At 39.6% G+C, this 23,963-nt stretch overlaps 1 pseudogene; it reads left to right on the plus strand.

Moving 5' to 3' along the window:
* The first annotated feature begins 22,744 nt into the window (after positions 1–22,744).
* On the plus strand, positions 22,745–23,710 carry LOC147881262 (calmodulin-like protein 3 pseudogene; annotated as a pseudogene).
* Positions 23,711–23,963: the final 253 nt, after the last annotated feature.

Raw genomic sequence — 23,963 nt, forward strand, 5'->3', positions numbered from 1 at the left:
ATGAGAGCATGATTTCACGATCAACCTTGTACAAAATTTGGCGTAGAGATTTTTGCCATGTCAAGACACCATCAAAGCAAAAAATGTCAAAATGTATGACATATGATGAATTAAAAAATGCCATTGAACATAGTAAATGTGAGCAGCAGCGAGGAAGATATATTAAATGGCGATCAATTCATTTACGTCATGTGCAGGATGCTCGAAAGTTGTATGCTTCTTGGAGAGAGGAAGCTATTTCACATGTCGATAAGTCCATGTGCATCACCATTGATGGCATGGACCAGAATACAACCACTTTGCCATAATATAGACGTATCCCACCAGCATTAGAGGGCAAACGTGGACTAAAAACACACTTGTGTGGAGTATTAGTACATGGATACCGAATCTTTTGTGATGTATGGATTGATAGTTTGCATGACCATGATAGTAACCAGGTTCTTACGTCAATCATGAAAGCAATAAGAAAGGTCAGAGATGCTCACGGATGTTTACCTAACACATTGCGAATACAAGCTGATAATTGTTGGAGAGAGAACAAGAATAAATGTATATTTTCTTTATGCTCTATGCTGGTTGGTTTGAAAATATTTGAAGAAGTGGAAGTTGGCTTTCTTCTTGTCGGCCATACACATGAAGACATAGATCAAATCTTCAGTGTTATCTGTGGTGAGTTGAAGGCAATGGATGTTTTGACAATGAAGGATATGCTATTTCAAATTGGGAAAAAAATGAGAGGTCCTCGCAAGGAAGAATCAGAAGTGGCTATCTTAGAGAGGATGGTAGATTGGAGAGCATTCATAGAGCCACATTTACAAACACGAGATGATGCCCTAATAGGACACACAAATCCACACTACTTTCAGTTTCACATGCATAACAATATTCTAGTGATGCAATGGAAGCACTACTCAGTAGATGGAGATCATTTATGGAGTGAGTCATATGCTTTATTACAATGAATAATTCCATTGGAGGAAACTAGATTTGTTCTTGCAAAAAACAAATCACTTGACATAGATGAAATGAAAGGCATGAAAGCCTTCATTAAACATCTTCAAAGTATGATGCAGAAATATCCTGAGCAATCAACTAAGAATTTGGAGACAATTAAATCAACTGAAGCTCTTATCGAATCTTTAGAAAGACAAGAAAACTTAATGAGCATTGAATACAGTGAATCCTTTTGGCCGGAACAAGCTAGGTCACCAAGTTTTCCTTTGGATATAAATATGTTAGTAGATATGGAGAAAGCAGAGGAATGCCTTTTACCTCGAAAATATTATGGCAGGAAGGGAGACAAACCCTTACCAGAGTTTATACCATCTAATGAGATTGAAGAGGGTTTATTTGTTGCAGTTTGGGCATCTGATCCAGGTTCTGAGTTGGATGACCAAGGTGGCCCAATTTGGGTTGCAAAGGTTGCTAAGATAGAAAGGGATGACAAGGGAACTCCTATAACATTTTTAGCTTTATGGTATGAACCAAAGCCATTGAAAAATCTCCCGAGAAGATATACAATAAAACAACTCTATGAGGGATGCTTGCAAAAGAAACGTGAATGGGTTCCAAATAATGAGGGATTAATAGAGGTGGAAGTCAGTTTTAACCCCCACAAGATCCATAATGTGAATACTAAAAAAAAAAAGAACAAGTGGAAGCATCAAGATTTGGTGAAGTGTGATTGCAACTTGTTGCATACAACTAGTGCTCCTACGTGGGAATCTATTTAAACTGCCTCCTCTAAATGTTTCAAATCTTTTCCAAGTTTCCTGCAGTTTGTTAAAACATATACATAAACTATACAAATGGATGAAATGTCTCTATTGTGAAGCTCCCATAGTAGACAATTAGTGCACCTACATGGAAGCTCTATATGAGCCGGACTTTAGATCAACCCCTTGTGACATCCTAGGTTCTTTCGATTGACAAAAGTAGTTACAACTCTATATTATGCAGCTTGGTATAAAATTTCTTCTTTAGGGAGCTTAGAACTATGCATTGGTTGTATGTTACATCCTATCTTCAGTCAAAGTGTGGTGAATTCCAATAAAAGACTAAACAATGAGATAATCCAACTGAGGGATTTTTCCTTTCGCCTTGAAAGATGGTCCAAACATTTTACTTTTCTTTGCTAGGAATTTAAATATGATTGGTGGCTAAACCTTCACAAAATGCTCAACCATTTTAGCAGGTAAAATAGATAAAATGGCATAATTTTGACTGTGGTGAGTATGCTAACCAAGTCTTCAAGGAAGGTCACTTTTGAGAAGATCTATCAAGGCTTACATCATGGAGGAGTGAGGCCCCTAGGGCAGTTTGCTACCACTTGATCTACAAATTAGTGGACAAGGAGAAAGGGTGGAGGCTGTTGGCAGCCCAGATACCCCTTCAATGTGTTGTTTGAGGGGGGGGGAGAGAGAGAGAGAGAAGTAACTACATTTTGAACTAAAAAATCCAAGGGAGGGAGAGAGAGACAACCCATGTGGGGGCTGAACTTGTAACTAACAGTCAAATTTTTGCTCACTTCAAAATGTGCTATTTAATCATGCTTTCTTAGCATTGTCCATGGACATGAATTTTTAAGTAGGTTAACACCTGCACACAAGAAAGTTATTGGAGCATGTGGTTATGAATGTTGTCTCTTGCAGATCCATGTCTAAGTGAATCAAGGAAGTTTCTCATATTGTAGGGCAAGGAAAAGAGAACTGGTTTAGTCTTCTTAAGGATGCCGATAGACTCCTGGCAAGCTAGTAGCAGTACATGCTACTCTAGTGGTAGGGAAGAAAGACTAGTCTTTGTTTTCTCTTGGAATTTTTGGGGTTGTTGCAACCCTACCAAGAAGCATGGATGCATCTTTGCTATCTAAAAGTATAATCATGATATTATCATGCTCCAAGAAGTTAATTGTGGCAAAGATAATCAACTTTGGTGTTCTCTTACCCATGCAAGGTATAATGTCTGCCTAAATTGCCCATTTTGTGGCACAAGAGGTTCTGCTGTGGCCTCTAAAGTACTTTTAGGAGGGCGAGATTTTTTTTGTGAGGGAAGAGGATGGCTTATAAAATTCTCTATTCTGGTGGAAAAGATCAGGATCAATGTGATGAGTATATATGCCCTAAATAGCTTTGGAGAGAGGTGTGCCTATTAGAACTTGTTGATTATATAGATGGGTGTAGATAAAAGGATGTTAGCTAGAGACTAGAATTTCATTGAGGTGGGGGATGATATGCTGCACCTGGCTGTTGGTATGTCTACAACAGAATTCGAGGCCTAGGATGAAGTATGCCTTAACTATGGAATAGTTCATTGTGCTAAGCTGGATCTAGTGGGGTATTAGTGGTTATTCATGGATAAATAGGACAAAGGGAAACATGTATAGACAAGGAATATTAGATAGAGTTTATGCTTCAGAGGATTTAAATGGTTGATGGAGGTTCTGGGACGAACATGTTCTTGATACATGCTTGTCGGATCATATCCCAATTGTATGGAGGTTTCCTATCCTAACTGCACAACTGATAGGCCCTTAGACATCCCATTTGAATTTAATAAGAGGCTTCTCTCATCTAGATGCATCTGAAGCTATATTTGTGCATGTCTTTGACAAGTTTAGATTCATTAAAGGCAATTTTAGCGCATAAGTCGATTAAAGCGATCCGCGATTAGCAAATTGAAGCGTTTACTGAAGTGCGTCTCTTACAGATATCGGTTAAGATATTGATTCACAAAGTTTTGCAATGCAAAAGCATGCCACCGCTGGCAGTTTTCCGTCGTCCATCTGAGCTCTTTGGTTTGAGTATCCTGCAAGCTTCTTTTGCGGAGATTGGTGGTGCATGCCATCTCCTTGCGTGTTTTAATTTGATAGGCTTCGTGTGAGGAGGTGAAAGCTGCAGCTCTGACGGAATTGAAAATTGTGTGGGGCAGAACAGTTGCATGGAAACAAGGAATTAGCGTCGGATTGGATTGATGGGTTGGAAGAAGGATCAGAGGAAGTTTCCAGGAATCGGACGTTTTGTAAAATGATTAGGTTAACCTGGAAAAGGAATAGATCTCAAAGTGAGGATGCTTGTGCCCACTGAGATTTAGCAGTAACGGCTATAGTGTTGGCTACTAGGAATTGGGAGAGGAAGAAAAGAAAGGTACATAGAAGTTGGAGGACATGAAAAGGATCCATTAGGATCTAAATAATGCAGTAGAGGAATGCCCATTTGATAATCATTTGGCCACTTTGTTGTCATAATTAGAATTGGAGATGAGTGACAAGGAGCTGGAAGAGGCAAAACGGGCTAGATGCTAAGTAGAAAAACTTGGTTGTAGCTTGGAGGACTACCCCACCAAGCTTGGTTGTAGCTTGATGGACTACCCCACCAAGGTTTTCTTCTAACCTGTCAAACATAAATAGCAAAGAGAGGAAAGATAGGGTGATGGGTCCGGATGGTAAAATTGAGGTGGAACTTTTTCATATTGCAAATATTTTTATGATGCACCTTAAGGGTCTTCTTGGATAGCTAGTAGCAGATGATGTTTAGTGGCAGATGGCAATGTACAATATTCTTAGGGATATCCAACCATGCATTATAGACATTCAAAAAGCTTGCCAGGTGGGCCTTTCACAAGGGATGACTTATGGGATGCCGTAAAATGCATGAAGAAATATCATGCCCCTAGATTTAATGGCCTTACATTTGAATTTTTTGTTGGATTCTGAGACACTCTAAGGAATGATTTAGTGAAAATGGCAAATGCATCTATTGCCAAGGGAACTTTATTCAATGATGTTAACATTGTCCATATGACCCTATATTCAAAGAAAGATCATGCACCTAGGTCTGATTGCCTTTTATCTGAATTTCTTGTTGGGTTTTGGGACAATCTGGGTGATGATTTAATGGAAATGGCAATCCATCTATTGTCAAGGGAGCTTTATCCGAGGATGTTAACACTGATCTAATTCAAATCTTTCAGAAGTAGACTATAGATTTGGGATTGGTGGATGATTTCAATGCTTAACATCTCATACAAGGTGATTGCAAAGGATCTCTCTCTTTGTATAAGGGATTTATGTATGTAGGTTGTAGATAAAGAGAAGTGTGTATTTGTAAAAAGCTGTCACCTCTTTCAAAACATTCTTAATGTGAGCCTTGTAATGGATTATGCTTTCATTGATGGATAAAAAATGCCTACTATTTGGTTTGGACTTGGGTAAAGCATATGACCGTCTAAGCTGGGACTATATTTTGGTCATACTTGAGAAACTTGTTCTACAAGATGGTGGCCACATTGTTTGGGATTGCTTCAGTTGCATTATGTGTGAATCAAGGGATAGTTACTGCTTTTGATCTGACACATTACATTAGGCAAGGGTGTCCCATTGCTACATTACGATTTGCTATAATCTCTATCCCCTTAATTAGCTTGCTCAAATAGGCTATGTCTGAAGGTCGACTTCATGGGTTGGTTCTTCTAACAGGAGATCAAATGTCATCCTAGCCTTTTGTAGATGAACTAATGGCCCTATGTCTAGAAGAGAGGAGTGTGCAGTCAATTTCCTTATTTTGCTAAGCATCGGGATCAATGGCAGTAGGAGCAAGTCTTTTAGGCTCTTCGATTGGCTGAATGATTTGCTTATGCAATTGGACAGAGAAGGGTGAAGTCTTTAAGTAGTTGAGTTCACCCATTGGTGTAGGCATCATGGTTAGGTAGCGCTTCCAATAGTTTAAGGAGCATATTAAAACTAAGCTTTCGATGTCTTTAGGATGGAATGCTAGGATTTTGATATTTAAGTACATTGTATCAGCTTTAGTTCCATATTTGGCCATAGTCTAGAATTTTAAGTTCACTCATTGGATAGAATTGGAAAACTTTTTTAGGACATATTTGTGGTTGGGCAAAAGAGAATGGGAGAAGGAACATGCACTACATTTCATGGTAATCTCTCAAAGTCCCCAAGCTCTTGGGAGGAATTGGATTGCCGAGATGTTTCCAGCAAAAATCTATCTCCAACTGCGAAGTGGTTGCCATGACTATTTTCTAGTAAAGCCTCCTGGGTTGTCTTGGCTCGTTGGTTCATGGAGCAAAGGAAAGGTGTGAAGGTGGGTATGTGGAAAGGGCTTTCTTGGTATCAAAGTTGCTCTCTAGTTTTCCATGAGAGTCAGGTCTGGACTTGATGCATGGGTTGGTTTTGTCTTGGAATATTTGTGCTAGCAAGATGGTGTGGAAGGGCAAGGGTGGTCTAAGAGGTCATATGAGTTTAAGTGAGTCTATATGGTGGAGCAATGCTATAAGGATGGATGGTTTGTTAGTGGCTTGGAAGGATATTCCAAAGGCATGCATTATATTTAAAAAGGACTTGAGATGTTGGTCTCAGATTTGGGTGCCAACAAAAGGTGCCTCGATGTCAACCGGTGATATTACTACTCTTTTTTGTTTGTCTGTTTAGGAGCCGGGCCTCCTATTATACTAGAAGATTGGCCTACAAACTATGTACAACTAAAGAATTGGAGGGTATCTCAATGGTATATGGGCAAAAATTTTCTAAATAAGATCTCGGCCAAGATGCTTTATAGAATACTGTTTGATTCACAACCTCTTTACCCAGATCTCAATAGAAACTGGGGTCTATGCCATACACTTGGATCGTGGTGTAAAAGGTTGAAAGAGATTTGGCAAGATTGTAGATTAGGCAAGCTAAAGTTAATGGCATGGAAAGTTTTACACCAATGGTTGCCAATCTAGGCAAAGTTTGCCAATAAATTTGAGGTCAATCCTACATGTCCATTATGCAACAAATCCTCAGAATCTATGGCCCACTTGTTGTGTCACTGTACTACTGTGCATAGTGTTTGGAGTAAAATCAAAGCTGCCATTAGAAATAGTGGATTGTTGTCAAGGTTTTATTTAGGATCGATTGGTGGATGGGGTTGTTGGCAGATACAACTAAGTGTTTGGATAATTCCAATAGTCTATGAACTCTATTTTCTGATGCTCTCTCTCTGCTTTTAGCATAGGCCTAGGGTATAGTCCCATATTTACTCTAATTTTTGTATTTTAGGGTTTCCTTTGGAACTTCTGACCCACCCAGATAACACAAGTTGTCTAGTTTTCCCTCAAAAAAACTTAAACGAAAAAGGTTTGGCCTAGGAGACTTATTGGGGATGAGGAGGAGATATTGTAGGAAAAATGTGAGAGGAAGTAGGAGAATCTTCTTGGGTATTTCTTAGAGGATTCCATATTGTTAGGTAGGAAGGTTGAGATACTAATACTGCTATCGTAGTAAGACTTGTGAGGGCTACACTGAAAGGTCTTGGCCAAGAAGAGTTAATTATTAACATAGAAAGTGATAGTGAAATTTGATTTTCGTTTCTAGAATTACCCTATATGGAAAGTATAAGAGAGCCTTTTTAAACCCTCTTTAAGTAATTGTTGTGCACGTGCCATTCCCCTTGGAGACCCTTGAGTTCTTTGGGTGTATCAATACTTTAATGCCCCCTAGAAACTTTATTGATGTTTTCCATGTTTTAAGAAGTGTGGTAATTTATGTTGGGATTGCCAATTGTTTTTGGGGATGTTTACTATAATTATGTATCATCAGCAGAGTTGCTAAGGCTTGAATGGCTAGTGGTAATGTTTTCATATGTACTAGTTCCCTTGGCTTCCTCATAATCAATCTCTTTAGCACATGAAGAAACTGGATCCTTCTTACTGGCGCCCCCAAAGATTTTGATACTTGACCCACATATTGCAAGGGTTTGACATTTCTTGGGCCTAGCATCTTTACAAAATGAGAGGGCACTTCACAAGAAATTGCTGGTATGTTCCACTGGCATATTCATTGGTACAAGCAGGGAAAAGATGAGTATGTGGATGGGCAATGATGTACATCAAACATCCCTCACTCCATAGTAGTGCCTTAGTAACGGTTAAGGATATTTAGCAGAGATCCTAATTTTGGCATGAACCCTTGAAAGGGAGTTGGAGAGGATATTGCACTTGTGAAGCTCTAACTTGGATGATTTAGGTTTCCTCCCACCTCTCCCTTATCCTTTCCCAAACCTTAACCTTCTTCATCTTCCACACTTCCTCTTCCCCATCTCATCCCCAAACCCTTTGCATTCCTAACTTCTTCTCCTTCTCGCATAAATTTTCTCCCAAGGCGGTAGCTTTGACTCGAATGTGGCAAGCGCTACGACACTGAAAACGATTGGAGGAGATGATTGAAGCCTTGAACGTCCTCCCAAGTGCAATGTACAAAGACCTCTAGAACACAGTACCAATTGATAGATGACTCTCCATCGTCTCCTCTTTTGCAACTCTACTTTGAATGCAACTTTAGAATTTGTTGTGGAATGTTTCATTTGGACTGAATATGCAATGTTGGATTGACTATCAAAAGCTTATTATGAGGAATTAGCTAAGGTTCTTTGGTTTTCTTTGGATCTCCTTCACCCTTCCTCCACTTGCTCCCTTATTCATAATTTGCAGTCTAGGACAAAACAAATGAAACTGTAGCACACCCTCTTAGCCCTTGACAAAAAAGCTTCTCCCATCGAAGGTGCAAAAACTCCCCAGATTCTCTCTATACTTTGCTACTTCCTGTCTTGTAGCTCCTTGCAATTATTAGTAGTGAAATTACTCATGTTTCTTATACCCACATTGGAAAAGGAAAATGCATAGCAATGTTGATAAACATTTTGATCCTCTATTGTCACAATGTTGGGGTAGAAGGCAACCGCATATGAACTAGTCAGAATACAACTCAAATTTAACAAAGGATGAGAAATTGTCACAGTGCCCCTTGCCATGAAGTGAATGGCAGATGTCCCCTAAAAAAGCTGAAGGATGCAGTTTTGAATCCTAACTTTGGAAATCATGATTCTAAGACTAGACTTTTGAAGGGTTTTTTGTATTTATCACCTATCTAGGCATTGGAACTGTAATTTTTTTGCAATGAAGCATGAACTCAAAGGGGAGAGAAAACATGCTCTTATTGATGCTCTTTACCTTTATATTATGACCATGACAACTGTTGGTTATGGAGATCTTGTTCCTGATGGTATTCCTAGGTAACTCATCACCTACACTTTTGTTTTTGTGGGTTTTGTTCTAGTGAGATTGCTTCTTGTAAGTTCAGCATATTTTCTTGTTGAAAGGTAGGATACCATGTTAGTAAAAACCCTCTCTAGCAAAACTATTTTGAAGACATGAGAGGTTTTCAGCAAATATATGCAAACCGCTAAAAAGTGGTCATAGCTGGGGCAATATCGTAAGGGGTTCTCTATGGTTGGGAGTATTTAGTCCCAAGGAGTTTTTAAGAGGATGTGGTACATTTTATATTTTTAATTTGCTAAATCTAGATGTGGTACAATCTGTATTTTTAACTGGTTGAGTCTAGCCAATGAAGCTATCGTACATGAAGGCTTCATGGACCATGCTATCATACACGAAGGCTTCATGGACCGTGCTATCATACACAAAGGCTTCATTTGTTGAGTCTAGCCTGAAACCATCATACATGAAGGCTTCATGGGCCCTAATCAATTATCCAAGTTGTACTCTTAGACTCTATTGAACCTGCATCTCGGTATCTATTAAGGCCTATGGTATGACAATAATAGAGGCAACAATATTTGCTGCACTATCTATGCTGCATGTTGGTCTTGGTGGGACATACGACCATCAAAATTTTTTGATCCAAGACACAAGGTCCTTGCATTAGATCAAACACTCTCTCCAGTCAATATCACTATTGATATAATTTTTTAAAAATCAAAGCCAATTGGGAAAGGGTGGTTGGGGAGCCTCTAGATGGAGATCAGCCAATTTTGATTCTTAATAGTGCACCTAGATTAGCAATGGGTGGCTAGTAGAAGCTAAGATTAGAACTAAAAATCCAAGTGTCTAGCAGCATTTTGGAGCACATCTATCCTAGTTTTATCATGCAACAGCTTAAGCATCTTAAGTGCTAGTTTGATTTTGTATGTGGAATATTTTCTTTCTGAAGAGTTTTTACATCCTTAATGCTGTTTTTAACTTGTCGCTAGGTTCATCATTCTAAATCCGAGCAAGAATTCTTGCAATTCTAATATGAAGTGCATGCTTTATGGTGTGATTGGTCTTTCTATTATTTGGCCATGCCCATTTCATCTACACAATGTTATCATCTGTTGTCTTATAATATCTATGGAAAGATTGGTGCAATCTTAGGGTTGCATTGCCATCCAAAAATTTGTGGTGCCCATTTTAGCTTGCCATAGATGATTACTATTTTATTGTTGCTCAAAACCTTGTCACCCTCGCTCTCTTTTTCAAAGATTATTATAGATAATCTCATATTGACCATTTTATTTCTTTATAGTTCCTCATTTTCCCTAGAAATTGCATGGCTACTAATGCTACAAGAAATCCCTTGGATAAAAATGATTTCTTAACTTGGATTAAAATGGAAAGGCTCTTGGCTTGTCTTTTGTAACCGCACTTGAATCACTCGTATCTTATTATGGCAAAGCTGATTCCATGAAGTCTCATTTGTAGTTTTCTATGTATTGATGATAGGGATGACAACCGTAAGCCGATGTTGAAGCTTGGCTTCGGCAACATTCTTGCGATGTACTAACATTCATCCTGTTGTGACAGATTACCTTCACTAGGTGGATGACACCAAATGAGATTGGATCGCTTTCGCCACCACTTATGATCAGAACACTACTATGGGTTAATTATCTTATTGTACATTTCTATGTTGATATACTAAATGACTAATAGGAACGTACTACTTTGGCTTGGGGTCCATGTACCGTGGGATCTTGACGTATACTCCTTAGGCATTTACTTGGATCCTCATCCAAGGTGGTAGCATTATCTTTTCAATCCACCTAACTGTGTGGCATTAATCCTGATAGTCATCATCTTCTCGTCGAAGTCTAATGGCTTCAGCTTGCCATCGATTGATCTCTCCTTACAACTAAGTAACTTTAATAGTTAGGGAAAATTACAATTCATTGAATTCTTTTGGTGCTCCCTATTCCTTTGCATTAACTGCACAATTCTTTGCTCAACTTCACCTAGCACATCTCTATTTTCTTATAGCTAGAATACCAATAAACCATGTTCTACCTATAGATTCTCAAATTTTATGTTTTAATAAGGTGAATGCAACCTTTAAGGCATCATGGTACATCTGTAGTGGTGTTTGATTCGCTTGTTGTGCTGCACTTGGTTCTAGGCAATAAACTCTCTTTGAACCATTTAGACAAATTGAGGGGGCACCTAATACCTAAAAATTTGATGCATGGTCCATAGGGAATTGCTCCCTTCTGCATTGAGCTCTTGTGTTGTATCATCCATGTATTGGTCCATGGTCACAGTATTCTCATAAAACAATAAGATTTCATTAACACCCTGGCATTTTGGAGCACCTCGGGGTGGAATCAAGGGTTGGTTGCATAGAATTCTCTAAGCAACAGTTGGGCATACATTTGAAAGAGTCCCCCTCGAGTGAAGTTGTGTGGTGAGGGTCTGATGAACCACTAGATATAATAAGTATAATGGGAGGGACTAGTCTAAAAGCCAAGGAAGAAGGGGGCATGCTACTTGTTGTTATCGGAGCTAGTACTCGGGGCACCACACTGGGGAAATAGTTGAGGATAGATCTAGCCCAAAGATTGCCAAGTCCCCTATCAGCTCCATGAAGACTGTTATTGTTGCCTTCTACTTGTGCAGGACCATGCACCTGTGCTCCAGGATGGGCTCTAGTAAATCATTGTCTTAACATGGAAGAGATGGCATGGGCCCAAGGGGTGAGTTGGAAGAGGAAAAATCATAGCATCAAAAGTGGTAATAGTAGTGTGCAGTGGTGGCAGGCATGTTGGTAGACACAAAAGAGGTAGCAGTAGTGGAAGCAAAAAAAAGGTTGTAGATGCTCGAGCACTGGCAAAAATTGGGAGAGGGGGTAGTAGGGGCCTTGAAGAGGGTTGTAGGAAATCCACAAAATGGGAAGTAGGGCCCATGGAGCCTAGCTAGAAGTGTATGTACATGAACATGCACAAGTGAGGGCCAAGCTTGAGATGTACTTGTCCTTTAGCTACAATGTCATGATTAATCTAGTGGTTGAATGCCTTTGTGAACACCATGAGTTTCGGCATAGATGCATGCAAATTTTCACCCTAAATTCTTCACCATGTGACTTGCAATCATTTCATCGATAAATCACTATCTATCATGATAGTATGAATGATGGATGATATAGGTGAAGGGTGTTGCAATGAAGTAGACATGAAAAGTAGTTTTGTGAATAAAGGGATCTTATAAGCCCTAAATACTATTGGAAAGAAATGTAATTAAATGTATATAGCATCTTTGTGGGGTAGTTTTATGACTAAAGGTTGTGTGATGTTAGTGGCATCTTTGTGGGGTAGAAAGGTATATAGTATCTTCTTGGGGTAGTTTTATGACATGCTCTGGGTGATGCTGCCGGCACCTGTCACTATCTCGATCACTGTCGGGAGAGTCGCAGGATCCGCCACAGCCACACGGACTCGGGGGGCTCCTGCCGTAGTCACCGCATCGGCGAAAGTATCGTGCATAACCCAGCCGAAGTGGGAACCAAGGTCCCTAACAATCGGCCGTAGCTCAGCAGCAAGACCAGGAAAAACCAGCGTCACTGGATGGTGAGGTATACGGAACCGGGCATCAAAATCTGTTGCGTTAAATCCACGGTACCACGGGACTATCATGATAATCTTTCTGTCCACTGACGTGGGGGAGCCAGCAATAAGGTTGCTCGTCGCTTTCACACTGGAGAGTTTGAGCCAGAAGATGCCTCTTGCCGATGATAGACAGCACATGTGGGTGTTATCCTCATGATAGACCTCTACCTCAGTGTACTTTTCAGTACTATTAAGTGGCAACACTTGCACTGCATGCACTTGTTTTTGTGGAGGTCTATTTGGGGCTTTAGCTCTCACTAGTTTATTTTTAGGGCAGTTCTGGCTGCAAATTTTCAATGGAATGTTCATCAGTTGGACATTAAAACAGCCTTCCTTAATGGAGACTTGTTGGAAGTTTCTCTTGACCGACTGAAAGAAAGTCTTCGAGGGCCTATCCCCAATTGAAAGCCGTAGCTGTCTGCTATGAATTCTTGCCCTTTGAGGCTTCTACAACACCCATATCCTTTGAGCCCCCCCCTTAGACCCTCCCCTATAATGCCCTCCTACTCCCTATGCCGCCTGCCCACACAGCACAGAGAGAGAGAGAGGGGGAGAGAGAGAGAGAGAGAGAGAGAGAGAGAGAGAGAGAGAGAGGGGCACAAGGAGAAAGCAAGGGGAGAGAGAGAGAGAGAGAGAGAGAGAGAGAGAGAGGGAGGGGAGAGGAGAGGGGGAACAGAGTGGCGCGGCAAGGAGGGGAGAGGAGAGTGGAGCAGCGCAGCACGGTAGGGAGAGGAGAGGAGAGCAAAGCGGTGCGGCAGGGAGGGAGGGGAGAGGAGAGGGGGAGGGGAGCGGAGAGGAGGGGGAGGGAGAGGAGAGGCAAGGAGAGAGGAAGAGAGAAGAGGGAGGGGAGAGGGAGCGGGAAGGGGAAGGTTGGAGGGGAAGGGGAGAGGGAGGAGGAGAGGAGGGAGGGAGGAGAGGGAATACCTCAAGAGGAGAGGAGTCCAATGGAGGAGAAGGAGGATTTGAAAAAAGGAGGGAGAATGAGGAGGGAGGTTGAGATTTTATGATGAAGGGGGTTATAATTAGGGCAGCTTTTTTAGGCTTTTTAGCATAAGTATAAGTATAAGACACTCTTTCATTCGAAGCTCATTCTTCATTTTTCTTGGTTCTCTCTTGACTTCAACGTGTTCCACAAATCAACAAAATTTTCAAAGTTATGCAACAGGTGAAGAGCTTTCCGACCTATTGCGTACACAACATCTTCTACCTATCAAATTTTTTGAATTTTTTAAAAACTTTTTGTATCTCTTCCAACCTATTGCATGAGAAACACCTTCCAAAAGTTTTTTGGCTTTTAGTTTTTTGAACTTTTCAAGATTTCGAAGAAAACTTTCCAAACTTAAAAAATCTATTTATTAACCTATTGCATAGGCAACAACTCTTTTCGGCATTTTCAAATTCCAACCTATCTTAGCAATAACTTCAAAAAGCTTGCTTTGCTTTTCTCTTTTTAAATGATTTCCCAAAAAACTCTCCTAAGCTATTGCGTATGCAACAACTCCAATCCTTTGGGAATTTTTAAAATTTATAATATTTTTAAAAAAGTCCCCTAACCTATTGTGTACGAAACAACTTAGAAAGGTTTTTTAAATTTGGATTTCAAAAAATCGTTATCAATAATATTATTTATTTATAATATAATATAATAATATATTAACAATTATATAAAAATATATTAAAACATAGTATAGTCTATACAATTATATAAATCTGATTTATTTATGAGGAATTAATTTTAAAATTTATTAATATTATTTTTATGAAATAAAAAATTATATATAACTAATAATTAAATAAAAAATAATTAACATATGCAATAGAGGTATATTAAACAACCTAATTTAAATTTTATATTATTGATATAAAATAAGAACGAGAGTCCAATATATTTTTATTTAAAAATTTTAACGTATTTGAAAATTAATTTACGAATAAAATAATATTCTTTCAAACAATTGAAGAATACAAGTACATCATAAAGTAAGGGGTATGTACAGAGGCCTTAGCTTTTCTTAGTTTAAGTCTTGTGTAGAGTTTCATACCCATAGGATATCATTTGAGTTGTTTGGAATGTGTATTCCCTTGTTTTGTACCATGCATCATGCATGAGTGTTCAAAACTATTGCACATGCAGTTTGCTTTTAGACTATGTGCCCATCTCTAATGGATATGATACTTTGCATAAGATTTACACTACATTAGTGTAGGACCTCTCTAAATTATCATACCTAAATGATATAATGTTTGAAATGCATATTTCTCATTTCTTACCATGCATCATGCAAGAGTGTTGAGAAATACGTCCATGTGCTTCTTAGCCTATGTACTTGTTTTTGATGGGTATGATACTTTGTACAAACATTAAACTGACTTACTTTAAGGCTTGTGCAAAGTGTCAAACCATTCTTTGGCATGATTTAAAATGAAGATTTTACTTATTTTTTACTATATGAAGTTAACTTTAACCTTAAACTCTACATCCTAAATCCTAAACCCTAAACCCTTGCACCTACACCCTAAATCATTCAACTTAGATTCTACATTCTAATCTCTTTACCTTAGATCCTAAACCCTAAGCCCTAAACCCTAAATCCTAAACCCTAAACCCTTGCACCTAGACCCTAAATCATTCAACCTATATTCTACATTCTAAACACTTTACCTTAGATGCTAAACCCTAAACCCTAAACCCTTGCACCTAGACCGTAGACCATAGACCATAGACCTTACTTTCTATATTCTAAAGTCTTAACCTTAGATACAAAGCTATAAACCCTAAACCCTAAACCCTACAACCTAGATCCTAAACCCTAAAACCAATATTGTAGACCCTAAAACATAATCTCTAAACCCTAGACTCTAGATTATAAACCCTCACTGAACCCTAAAATACAAGCAATAATTTACAACTTTAAGTGATTTGCGCAACAGGTTGGAGGGTGCAATTCCAACCTATTGCACATGCAATAGGTTGGAGGTATGTTTACGATTTTGGGTTTGGAGTTTAGGTTTAGGGTTTAGGGTTTAGGGTTATGGTTTAGGGTTTAGGGTTTAGGTTGGGGTGCACATCAATATATTTTGTTTTTTGATTTCAAGTGTGAGATTTGTTGGGCTTTTTTACAGTTACTAATGCTTTTTTTTTGAAATTTTTATAGGTATTTACCCTAGGGTTTAGAGGTGGTGTTATACGAGAAGAATGTAGTCGTAGGCTTTGGACAAATACATAGACTTGATCCTATGGATGTGTGTCATTTTCAACATTGTGGTGAGAGAAGATATGTAGTGATAATCACCAACGTGCTAAGTCCTGCAGTGCATTTAAAATATTTGCATAGAGACTTTGAAACATTGGGCAATATCTTACAATGTGACATTCTTGATATGCAAGCACATAGAACTCTTTGGGACCAAGATGAAATTGTTCCAAAGTAATACTTTCAGGGTATCAAGAAAACTTTTATTAAGGGCAAAAAGTTGAGATGTCTTGCTCAGGAGAAGTGTTAGAACTTGGCGTATTTAAGGGGTATGTTCAAAATCTTCTTTGTATGTGGAGGTAATAAAGTTGACCAGTGAAGGGATCATTCAAAATGCAATGGATAATATGTCACATCTAGAGGTCCTTAATACTACATCTCATCTTCAGGTTCATAACATGCCAAATGGGAATCAGATTTCTTGAAATGAAATTTACCTATTAAGAAATTTTCCTTCAATACAAATTTAAAGGATTGATGGAAAAAGAAAGGGTAAGTCATCAACAATTCCCAGGAGTTGACATGATCGTGGCCCTATCAAAATTATATCTCTCTCATCATTACCATCTACTATAGTATGGAACTATGTAGTCACAAAATGCATCATGGACATGTATTTGCCAAACAACAACAACAATGTCTTCTTTGATGGCAGCCATTGCATTCTTTTGACACATAATTTGTACAAGGCCATCTTCATGTTGCTACCAAGTCTGATAGTAGCTCCCTTCCCTGATAACGCTCACTATGATCGCTTCTTCAAGGATAACAGTTACTTGTCCTCATAGGGATACACGATCAATAAGATCTTTGATCCTCAGGTTCTCCCATTATTATTTTTTCTCTTAAAATCCATCGGACTTAAAAAGAGTGCAAGAAGTGTTCCTCACAAGTATGTTTAATTTGTAGTTGTGAGATATTCAACTAGCTAGGAATTGATAGGGTGCAGGATTGTGATGGCAATATTGCAGCAAAATTCAGGCATATCTCAAATGTGATATAGAATTAAGTGCAATTATTGGTATGCCGGGGACAGACAATGATCAGTGGAGACATGCCCTTGATTAATTGTTGAGCCCACCGGTTTGGGGAGTGCATGTCCCAATGTCAAAGACAGGTGCTCACTAAAGAGTTTACAATCTCTTAATTGAGAGTTTCCCTTGATCACATGGAGAATGAGAAATCTCGTGGATCTAATGGTTTAACTAAAGAATTCTCGGGGATGCTGAAGTGGGATCTTGTTAAGATGGCAAATGCTATAGTAAGTAGACGTTTTCTGTATGAGGACATAAATGTAGTCTTGGTTAAGTTATTTCCAAAGAGACCTACTTGTATCAAGGTGGGTGAATGGAGACCTATATTAATGTTGAACACATCCTATTAAATGCTAGCAAAGGCTATGAGTATCAGGGAGGTGTCCATGAAAGTAGTTAATAAAGAACATAATAGTTTTGTAAAAGGTTGGGATATTTTTGAAAATATATTGAATGTGGTATCTTCTCTGGATTATGCATGTACTGTGGGTCAAAAGTGTATTATATTTGGACTTGATAAAGCCTATGATAGGCTACCTATGATTCTATGCAAGAAGTCTTGCTCCAATTGGGTTTTGTACACAAGCGGGCGAGAATGTTGTTAATGAATGCCTCAGTGATTTTCTTCACTAATGAAGAGGTGGTGGGTAGATTTGACCTGCGGAGATATGTAAGGCAGGGTTTCCCCCTTGTCTCAATACTCTTCTCTTTGCTCTATCAACACAATTCCCTTGATAAGGATGTTGAAGGAAGACATGGGGAGAGGGGTCTTTCATGGTATATGACTACCTTTGGGGGAGCAGTATTGTAGTTAGCTCTTTGCATATGATTCTATTGCAGTGATGAAGGAGTCTAAGGAAAATAATGATCATTTTTTCAAAATCATTGAGATTTTTTGCACAACCTTAGGGTTGCTTTGTAGTTGGGAGAAGACTTTTATGTTGAGGACAAATTCAGGCCCCTTGCTAGACTAGTTACAAGCTCTTCCTATTAACTGGGTGAAAGAGGAGAGATAGTACACTCTTTGGGGGTGCCTTGGGGCTTGATCTCACAATCGGACAAATATTTGAATGGTCTAGGGAGAAGGCAAAGAAAAAGCTAGCCCATTGGTGTGGAATGACCTTGGGTTGGAATGCAAGGTTTCTAATAGTACAACACACTCTGTCAGCTTCGATACTTATGTGGCATTTTTATGGAATTTCAAGAAGACCCATTGGACTAAAGTGGAGAGATTATTCAAGGCTTTTTTATGGGTTGAGGACGCAGGTAAGAAAAAAGTTCATTATATTACATGGGAACAACTAAAGGCACCTAAGATGAAGGGGGGGCTAGTGTTGATAGATGTTGTTACTAAGAATACCTTCTTTAATTTGTAAATGCCAAAAATGTTTGAGAGTAGACTGGTACGGGCTAGCTTAGTTGATTGGTTTGTGGTGAATGTTAAGGGCAAGGGTGTTGGCCAGTGGAAGGATCTATCATGTTATGATAGGATTCTTTTTTATTTCCCCCTAAAAGTTACTATTCTGATCTGATTGAGGGGTTGGTTAGAGCCTGGAAGAAATTTGGGTCTTGTATAAATTAGAAGGGGAGGAGTGGACTTAGAGGTGATGCTAGCCTCTTGGAAAACATTTGGTGGGGGTGGGCAACAAGGAGAGATGGGAAACCACTAGCTTGTCTTGATTTGAGTATTGCACGCAAGCTACATAAAAAAGTATCTCATCTTGGTTGCAACTTTGGAGTGTAAAGGACACCTCTTGGAAACCTACTCAGGATGTTAATAGTTAGTATGGCTTGAATGACAAGGAGATAGGGTTACTTTCTCTTGGGATTGCTAATGTGCTAGAGAGCTGGCCCAATAACCCAATTCCTTGTAGGGATTGGAGAGGTAATCAATGGAGATTGGTAAGAACTATTTGAGAAGGGCAACTGTGTCTGGGCATCCTATAGGCATCTATTGTCCATACATGTGCCCGTTAGGGAGCTTAATGTTGAATGGGATCTAAGGCACACTCAGAAGTGGTGGGGTAATAGGTTTAAAGATGTGTGGAAGGGTTGCTAGGTAGGTAAGGCATGGTTTATGTTTTGGAAGGTCATCAGAGGATGGTTGCCTGTGAAAAGTAATCTTGCCAAATGGTTTAGCTGCAACCTGATCTGCCCTTTGTGCAATTGTCCACTAGAGGATTGGAGGAATTTGTTTTGGATCTTTCACCAAGCAAAGGTGGGCTGGAGAAGGCTATAATCTATGTGGGTTTGGTTAGTAAATTCTCTATGAGTAAGAGATGGAGGGATGCTCTGATGAGAGATGTAGAAGGGGTGGGGGGGGCCCAACTCCACTTTAGCTGTGTGCTAGCCCTACTCTTTAGCAATATGGTCTGTAAGAAATAATGTGGTCTTTCAATGGAATTCTTTGATGGATAAGTCAAAAGACATTTTGGGAATGGAATCTAGGGGCTTGCATCTATGGGAAGGATTTTGTTATTGGTTCATATCTGAAAGAAGTGTCTTGTGCAATAATTGTACATGTATAACCAATAATGGTGCATGCCACAGGGAGCTAGGCCACTATAGTTGGCCAATTTTTGTAATTGGGGTTGACCACCCCTTGTATAATGATAGTTTTTAAAAAGCATAGGAGAGACTTTTTGGAAAAGTTAGACTTGGGATGCTAGCATTTTGAGAAGGCCTTACTATTGCCAAATATAGGAGGGAAGCAAGGGAGGAGTAGGAGTAGCATAAAAGGGAGGGGAGGAGAGATGAAGATGTATCCAAGGTGGAGATGGATGAGCCCGAGGAAAGGTTGAGGAGGGGCAAGAAGGAGGTTGGGAACTAAGAGGTCGAATGAAGGAGAAAAAGGGGTGATGAAAGGAGAGGGAGCTAGAAACAAAGAGGTAAAAAGAGTAACCCTAATAGATTGCCTCCTCTTTCCCCTCCTCCCCTCTCACCTCCACATATACAAATGAAATTCAAGCTTTTATTGAGAAGGGGAATATACTAGTTTGTCTTAAATATTGTACTAAGAAATTAGAGACATTATACGTTTTTCTTTAAGATGAACTGAACCATAGTCACAACAGCTACACATGGTGAGGATGTGTGTTGTTGGAGATATATAAAAGGTGAAAATGCACTTTTTGGGAGTAGGAGAGTACTGTACTTCAACTCTTTACAACCCATAAGATACATTTGGCATTATATGCATGTATGTAGCATTAAAAAACAATGTTCGTACATTGAATCTCTCTGTCTCTCTCTCTTAGTGTACCCTTCTTAATATCATTCCTTCCTAAATTCTACATTAGTGGAAATGTAAAGGTGTATGATTTTTCCCTTTTTGCATTTCACATATGTGTGCACAACAAATCCCGGGGGATTCACTCTTCATTAAAGGGGGACGTCACCTGCGTGCATGAGCTTCAAGAAAACCCCCTATTTAAGATCCATGTAGGATGATAAAACACCCCTATTTAAGCTTATAAGATACCACCAAAATTCCATTATGTCCCCCCCTTTCCTTAAATCTACATTCTTTCTCAAGCATTTAGATTACACAATAAGCAAATTTAGGTTACTTTCCCTATCACTATTTAAAACCATACACAAAATCAAACTTGTTTGGACTAGTTACCCAAGGTAACCTATATTATGTCCCCCCTTCAATATGACATGGTCCCCCTAGCTTAAATTCAATATTGGGGAAAAAAAAAGGGCCCCCACCCCTAATGTATAAGCTTATGCCTCATTTCAAAAAAACCCCCTATTGTACACTCACGTGATATCATAAGTTTCCCCCTGTGAATCCCCCGGGCAACAAATTAACTGATGGAACATTTGGATTTACAGCTAATAATGCGAACTTTATTTTGACTTCATATTTTTAAATTCTTCTTTTGGCTTTTCATTTATTTTGCATAGAGAGTGGCTTCCTTCATTTGTTTAAAACTATTAAGCTCAACTTTTTGAAAGTGAGTGGAGACTCCACTTATAAAAACACTTAACTATTATAGCACCATGTACAAGATTCCACTAAAAGACCCTACCCCTAATTTTGGTTTTAGTCTTTGATTGCATCTTTGGTAAGAGCCTTGGAAATCATAGACTTTGTGAGTGCCATGGCCAATATACTAAGAACCCTTAAAAGCTTAGTGGAAGTCGGTTAAGCTCGACCATGAGAAAACCAACTGCTAGATGATAAGGTTAGATGCAAGGCTGGATGGTCATGTAGTCCACCACCTCTCTGATAAGTTAGGGTCACCCTTCACATAAGTCATCGCTTTTCTTATAAACCAATGGAGCAAGAACCATGTGTAAGATTGAATGACTTGAGAAGATTGTTTGCTAAAATCAAATGCAAGTGGGGAAAGGGCACATAGATTTGTAAGGGTATGGCACTATTTGAGGGGATCTTCTAAGGAGTTCCAAGTGTGTAAATGTCTCAAAGAAGAGTTTTAGAGAATACTAATACATGTACCCTTGCCCTTGCTCAAGGGTCACCCTTTCCATCGACCAATCAATAGAAAGGTCAAGAGAGTATGGAGGGGTCAAGGAAAGGGGAAAACGAACAATAGATTGGTCAAGAGAGTATGGAGGGGTCAAAGAAAGGGAAAAACGAAGAACAAGTTTAATACATTCAAGAGGCCATCTCGAGATGGTGCGTGGAAAAGGGGGCGAATTGATAGTTGAGAGAGAGACAGAGAAGAAGAAGAAGAAGGGAGAGAAAGGGGGGGAGAAAAAGATGGAGGATTTGAATGGATACAAATACCAAGTGCACCAAATTGCATGAGGACCAAATTCCAAAACACTTTTATATGTAAAAGGCAAATCTCTCTTTCACAAACCAAAAACCATGACTAAGACTTACCTCACCAGGGGAAGGCTAGTATGCCCCCCTTCACATTGAAAAATGGGGAATTTCTATTAATTAGTTGTGGAGAAAAGAAGAGGGGTGAAAAGGAAGACCGCACGGCCATGATTAAACTAAAGGATAAAGGGGGAGGGGAGGAGTTTCAATTGAAGTAATGGCGAGTAGGGGGCGTTAAAGAGGGAGCCTCATGAGATTGGGGAGGGGGGCGAGGGACTGGACCAGTTATGAAGGGGGCACAGGGACATGCCAAAGGGGGAGGGGAAGGAGGGACCATTATAATATTATAGTTATCTTTATAGTTGTTATGCTACTCAGTAGAGCTTAGGTGTGTGCAACACAAGATTATGGGTTCGAATCCCTTCTTGAATATGTCTCTTAGACATAGGCTTAAAAGATTAATCTATGTATGAAATAGATTAACCCATGCACAAAGCATATGTCAATTAGTGTCCATAGGCGAAAACAAATACAAAACAAGTGAGTACAAGTACTCGTGATCATTGCCTTAGGTTCTCGATGAAAACGATTGTCAAGATGAATGGATGATGCAACCGCTTACGAATGAAAATAGATTTGCAAACTCTATGTGTGTGTGTGTGTGTGTGAGAGAGAGAGAGAGAGAGAGAGAGAGAGAGAGAAGGGGGCCACTTGGCAAGAAACTATGCGGGATACTTCTTTACAAAAGTGTTAGTATAGCGCTCCGTGGAAGGCAGTGCTGAGAAATAGGAATAAAGATAAGTGGAGGTGGCCAAAAAGAAGAAGAAGAAACCTTTTATGTAAAGAGTTGTGGGGTTGGAAAAGAGTCCAAAGCGACGCGTTAACCCGTTCCTATGGTCAACCCCATGTGATGGAACTCAAGTACATTATTATACTACTCCAAGACACTATAAGCCCCTCAAGCTCCTCCTCATCCCAGCTATGGCGAACTCCCCCCTCCCTCCTCCTTCCATCCCTTCCCCTAGCCATCAGAATTCTCTGAGAATCTCCCTCAGCTTCCGTAAGGGCCCCTTGAAATCCCTCGAAAGCTTTTATAGTGCCAGAACCAAATTCGAATCCCCCATCCACGAGACTGCCGAGCTCCTCAAGGTTTTCCGACAATTCGACAAGAACGGAGATGGGTCTCTCACCGTCGATGAGATCCTCGGTTCTTTGGCGAAAATGGGTGTTATTGTGACCCGAGAAGATATGTCTGCCTTGATTGGTGGCTCTGGGTCGCCTTCTGAGGCAGAAGGGTCTGTCAGTTTTGAAGAGTTTTGTGAGCTTTACAGATCTATTTGCCAAGGGGATGCCGACGACGGTTGTGGGGGAAATCTTACAGATGCAAACCTGCTGTCGGCTTTTGATCTGTTTGACCAGAATAGGGATGGATACATCTCCGCTGTTGAATTGCAGTCGGTGTTAACTGCCCTTGGGTTTAAAGAAGCCTGCAATTTGGAGGATTGTCAAAGAATGATCTCCAAAGTAGATTCCGACGGTGATGGGAAAGTAAACTTTTCAGAATTCAGGCAGATGATGACGAGCATGTTGGAAGAACATCAATGATGCTCAATACGTCTCCAATTTTCGAAGAAGAGGACCTTGAAACAATGCTGCAATTGTCTGTGTGCTGCATTTTAAGAGAATGCTTTCAACCCTTCGAGAATATGTTGAGCTGACGCCTAATATGGCTATGGCAGCTCTTCTGATTCGAGAACCCGCAGGTAAGCAGCTACAGCCTTTTAATAAGAAACGGGCTGAATGATATAATTAGCTTCTAGTCATCTTAAGGGGCACATTTTGCTTCATTCTTATGGTCTGGGAAGCCAGAATCCCAAAGCATAATTGTAGAAGGCGTTTTTTCTGAGAACAAAAACCTCATGTTAGTTTGGTGCGTTCTATAGTATCCAGCAATTTTCTCTTTACGTTGGGTTCCTTGTTTTTAAAATTCCATCGCGTTGGGATCCTTGTTTTTCAAATTCAGTGTCCTGAAAGTAAGCGCTTACATTTTTTCTAGATAGTTAGCAGATGTTCCGTCTTTTTTGGAGCCCTGAAACTAGCGCTTACATTTTTTCTAGGTATGGGGGCACATACTTGTACCAATATCTATGGCAGCATTTTCTACTAC

Source organism: Dipteris shenzhenensis, chromosome 31 (assembly GCF_047967505.1).
Source record: "Dipteris shenzhenensis isolate YYH24624 ecotype China chromosome 31, Dip_SZ_1.0, whole genome shotgun sequence".
NCBI lineage: Eukaryota > Viridiplantae > Streptophyta > Polypodiopsida > Gleicheniales > Dipteridaceae > Dipteris > Dipteris shenzhenensis.